This window comes from Ixodes scapularis, unplaced genomic scaffold, assembly GCF_016920785.2.
Source record: "Ixodes scapularis isolate PalLabHiFi unplaced genomic scaffold, ASM1692078v2 PGA_scaffold2__306_contigs__length_199485367, whole genome shotgun sequence".
Classification (NCBI taxonomy): Eukaryota; Metazoa; Arthropoda; class Arachnida; order Ixodida; family Ixodidae; genus Ixodes; species Ixodes scapularis.
This window is the reverse complement of record NW_024609857.1, coordinates 178739600-178745359: the sequence shown is the minus strand read 5'-3', so window position 1 is coordinate 178745359 and position 5760 is coordinate 178739600.

Genomic DNA, 5760 nt, shown 5'->3' with positions numbered 1-5760 from the left:
TTATAAAAAAAACTATTAACTTTTTTTTTTTTTTTACTTTACGGCATTTGGTTTGGAAGTATATTGGCGGCGACTTTGGACGTTTCGCCGATTGTGCAGACGTGCAAGCAGGTAGGCGTTCCTTCGAACTGGAAAGGCTGAGATTGGCAAAACGACGGCGAGCAAATACAAAAGTGAATAAATGTTATAAAAAAACTATTAACTTTTTTTTTTTTTTTTACTTTACGGCATTTGGTTTGGAAGTATATTGGCGGCGACTTTGGACGTTTCGCCGATTGTGCAGACGTGCAAGCAGGTAGGCGTTCCTTCGAACTGGAAAGGCTGAGATTGGCAAAACGACGGCGAGCAAATACAAAAGTGAATAAATGTTATAAAAAAACTATTAACTTTTTTTTTTTTTTTTTACTTTACGGCATTTGGTTTGGAAGTATATTGGCGGCGACTTTGGACGTTTCGCCGATTGTGCAGACGTGCAAGCAGGTAGGCGTTCCTTCGAACTGGAAAGGCTGAGATTGGCAAAACGACGGCGAGCAAATACAAAAGTGAATAAATGTTATAAAAAAAACTATTAACTTTTTTTTTTTTTTTACTTTACGGCATTTGGTTTGGAAGTATATTGGCGGCGACTTTGGACGTTTCGCCGATTGTGCAGACGTGCAAGCAGGTAGGCGTTCCTTCAAACTGGAAAGGCTGAGATTGGCAAAACGACGGCGAGCAAATACAAAAGTGAATAAATGTTATAAAAAAACTATTAACTTTTTTTTTTTTTTTTTACTTTACGGCATTTGGTTTGGAAGTATATTGGCGGCGACTTTGGACGTTTCGCCGATTGTGCAGACGTGCAAGCAGGTAGGCGTTCCTTCGAACTGGAAAGGCTGAGATTGGCAAAACGACGGCGAGCAAATACAAAAGTGAATAAATGTTATAAAAAAAACTATTAACTTTTTTTTTTTTTTTACTTTACGGCATTTGGTTTGGAAGTATATTGGCGGCGACTTTGGACGTTTCGCCGATTGTGCAGACGTGCAAGCAGGTAGGCGTTCCTTCGAACTGGAAAGGCTGAGATTGGCAAAACGACGGCGAGCAAATACAAAAGTGAATAAATGTTATAAAAAAACTATTAACTTTTTTTTTTTTTTTTTACTTTACAGCATTTGGTTTGGAAGTATATTGGCGGCGACTTTGGACGTTTCGCCGATTGTGCAGACGTGCAAGCAGGTAGGCGTTCCTTCGAACTGGAAAGGCTGAGATTGGCAAAACGACGGCGAGCAAATACAAAAGTGAATAAATGTTATAAAAAAAACTATTAACTTTTTTTTTTTTTTTACTTTACGGCATTTGGTTTGGAAGTATATTGGCGGCGACTTTGGACGTTTCGCCGATTGTGCAGACGTGCAAGCAGGTAGGCGTTCCTTCGAACTGGAAAGGCTGAGATTGGCAAAACGACGGCGAGCAAATACAAAAGTGAATAAATGTTATAAAAAAACTATTAACTTTTTTTTTTTTTTTTTACTTTACGGCATTTGGTTTGGAAGTATATTGGCGGCGACTTTGGACGTTTCGCCGATTGTGCAGACGTGCAAGCAGGTAGGCGTTCCTTCGAACTGGAAAGGCTGAGATTGGCAAAACGACGGCGAGCAAATACAAAAGTGAATAAATGTTATAAAAAAACTATTAACTTTTTTTTTTTTTTACTTTACGGCATTTGGTTTGGAAGTATATTGGCGGCGACTTTGGACGTTTCGCCGATTGTGCAGACGTGCAAGCAGGTAGGCGTTCCTTCGAACTGGAAAGGCTGAGATTGGCAAAACGACGGCGAGCAAATACAAAAGTGAATAAATGTTATAAAAAAACTATTAACTTTTTTTTTTTTTTTTTACTTTACGGCATTTGGTTTGGAAGTATATTGGCGGCGACTTTGGACGTTTCGCCGATTGTGCAGACGTGCAAGCAGGTAGGCGTTCCTTCGAACTGGAAAGGCTGAGATTGGCAAAACGACGGCGAGCAAATACAAAAGTGAATAAATGTTATAAAAAAAACTATTAACTTTTTTTTTTTTTTTACTTTACGGCATTTGGTTTGGAAGTATATTGGCGGCGACTTTGGACGTTTCGCCGATTGTGCAGACGTGCAAGCAGGTAGGCGTTCCTTCGAACTGGAAAGGCTGAGATTGGCAAAACGACGGCGAGCAAATACAAAAGTGAATAAATGTTATAAAAAAACTATTAACTTTTTTTTTTTTTTTACTTTACGGCATTTGGTTTGGAAGTATATTGGCGGCGACTTTGGACGTTTCGCCGATTGTGCAGACGTGCAAGCAGGTAGGCGTTCCTTCGAACTGGAAAGGCTGAGATTGGCAAAACGACGGCGAGCAAATACAAAAGTGAATAAATGTTATAAAAAAAACTATTAACTTTTTTTTTTTTTTTTTACTTTACGGCATTTGGTTTGGAAGTATATTGGCGGCGACTTTGGACGTTTCGCCGATTGTGCAGACGTGCAAGCAGGTAGGCGTTCCTTCGAACTGGAAAGGCTGAGATTGGCAAAACGACATCGAGCAAATACAAAAGTGAATAAATGTTATAAAAAAACTATTAACTTTTTTTTTTTTTTTACTTTACGGCATTTGGTTTGGAAGTATATTGGCGGCGACTTTGGACGTTTCGCCGATTGTGCAGACGTGCAAGCAGGTAGGCGTTCCTTCGAACTGGAAAGGCTGAGATTGGCAAAACGACGGCGAGCAAATACAAAAGTGAATAAATGTTATAAAAAAACTATTAACTTTTTTTTTTTTTTTACTTTACGGCTTTTGGTTTGGAAGTATATTGGCGGCGACTTTGGACGTTTCGCCGATTGTGCAGACGTGCAAGCAGGTAGGCGTTCCTTCGAACTGGAAAGGCTGAGATTGGCAAAACGACGGCGAGCAAATACAAAAGTGAATAAATGTTATAAAAAAACTATTAACTTTTTTTTTTTTTTTTTTACTTTACGGCATTTGGTTTGGAAGTATATTGGCGGCGACTTTGGACGTTTCGCCGATTGTGCAGACGTGCAAGCAGGTAGGCGTTCCTTCGAACTGGAAAGGCTGAGATTGGCAAAACGACGGCGAGCAAATACAAAAGTGAATGAATGTTATAAAAAAACTATTAACTTTTTTTTTTTTTTTTACTTTACGGCATTTGGTTTGGAAGTATATTGGCGGCGACTTTGGACGTTTCGCCGATTGTGCAGACGTGCAAGCAGGTAGGCGTTCCTTCGAACTGGAAAGGCTGAGATTGGCAAAACGACGGCGAGCAAATACAAAAGTGAATAAATGTTATAAAAAAACTATTAACTTTTTTTTTTTTTTTTACTTTACGGCATTTGGTTTAGAAGTATATTGGCGGCGACTTTGGACGTTTCGCCGATTGTGCAGACGTGCAAGCAGGTAGGCGTTCCTTCGAACTGGAAAGGCTGAGATTGGCAAAACGACGGCGAGCAAATACAAAAGTGAATAAATGTTATAAAAAACTATTAACTTTTTTTTTTTTTTTTACTTTACGGCATTTGGTTTGGAAGTATATTGGCGGCGACTTTGGGCGTTTCGCCGATTGTGCAGACGTGCAAGCAGGTAGGCGTTCCTTCGAACTGGAAAGGCTGAGATTGGCAAAACGACGGCGAGCAAATACAAAAGTGAATAAATGTTATAAAAAAACTATTAACTTTTTTTTTTTTTTTACTTTACGGCATTTGGTTTGGAAGTATATTGGCGGCGACTTTGGACGTTTCGCCGATTGTGCAGACGTGCAAGCAGGTAGGCGTTCCTTCGAACTGGAAAGGCTGAGATTGGCAAAACGACGGCGAGCAAATACAAAAGTGAATAAATGTTATAAAAAAACTATTAACTTTTTTTTTTTTTTTACTTTACGGCATTTGGTTTGGAAGTATATTGGCGGCGACTTTGGACGTTTCGCCGATTGTGCAGACGTGCAAGCAGGTAGGCGTTCCTTCGAACTGGAAAGGCTGAGATTGGCAAAACGACGGCGAGCAAATACAAAAGTGAATAAATGTTATAAAAACTATTAACTTTTTTTTTTTTTTTTTACTTTACGGCATTTGGTTTGGAAGTATATTGGCGGCGACTTTGGACGTTTCGCCGATTGTGCAGACGTGCAAGCAGGTAGGCGTTCCTTCGAACTGGAAAGGCTGAGATTGGCAAAACGACGGCGAGCAAATACAAAAGTGAATAAATGTTATAAAAAAACTATTAACTTTTTTTTTTTTTTACTTTACGGCAGTTGGTTTGGAAGTATATTGGCGGCGACTTTGGACGTTTCGCCGATTGTGCAGACGTGCAAGCAAGTAGGCGTTCCTTCGAACTGGAAAGGCTGAGATTGGCAAAACGACGGCGAGCAAATACAATAAATGTTATAAAAAAACTATTAACTTTTTTTTTTTTTTTTACTTTACGGCATTTGGTTTGGAAGTATATTGGCGGCGACTTTGGGCGTTTCGCCGATTGTGCAGACGTGCAAGCAGGTAGGCGTTCCTTCGAACTGGAAAGGCTGAGATTGGCAAAACGACGGCGAGCAAATACAAAAGTGAATAAATGTTATAAAAAAACTATTAACTTTTTTTTTTTTTTTACTTTACGGCATTTGGTTTAGAAGTATATTGGCGGCGACTTTGGACGTTTCGCCGATTGTGCAGACGTGCAAGCAGGTAGGCGTTCCTTCGAACTGGAAAGGCTGAGATTGGCAAAACGACGGCGAGCAAATAAAAAAGTGAATAAATGTTATAAAAAAACTATTAACTTTTTTTTTTTTTTTACTTTACGGCATTTGGTTTAGAAGTATATTGGCGGCGACTTTGGACGTTTCGCCGATTGTGCAGACGTGCAAGCAGGTAGGCGTTCCTTCGAACTGGAAAGGCTGAGATTGGCAAAACGACATCGAGCAAATACAAAAGTGAATAAATGTTATAAAAAAACTATTAACTTTTTTTTTTTTTTTACTTTACGGCATTTGGTTTGGAAGTATATTGGCGGCGACTTTGGACGTTTCGCCGATTGTGCAGACGTGCAAGCAGGTAGGCGTTCCTTCGAACTGGAAAGGCTGAGATTGGCAAAACGACGGCGAGCAAATACAAAAGTGAATAAATGTTATAAAAAAACTATTAACTTTTTTTTTTTTTTTACTTTACGGCATTTGGTTTAGAAGTATATTGGCGGCGACTTTGGACGTTTCGCCGATTGTGCAGACGTGCAAGCAGGTAGGCGTTCCTTCGAACTGGAAAGGCTGAGATTGGCAAAACGACATCGAGCAAATACAAAAGTGAATAAATGTTATAAAAAAACTATTAACTTTTTTTTTTTTTTTTTACTTTACGGAATTTGTTTTGGAAGTATATTGGCGGCGACTTTGGGCGTTTCGCCGATTGTGCAGACGTGCGAGCAGGTAGGCGTTCCTTCGAACTGGAAAGGCTGAGATTGGCAAAACGACGGCGAGCAAATACAAAAGTGAATAAATGTTATAAAAAATTATTAACTTTTTTTTTTTTACTTTACGGCATTTGGTTTGGAAGTATATTGGCGGCGACTTTGGACGTTTCGCCGATTGTGCAGACGTGCAAGCAGGTAGGCGTTCCTTCGAACTGGAAAGGCTGAGATTGGCAAAACGACGGCGAGCAAATACAAAAGTGAATAAATGTTATAAAAAACTATTAACTTTTTTTTTTTTTTTTACTTTACGGCATTTGGTTTGGAAGTATATTGGCGGCGAC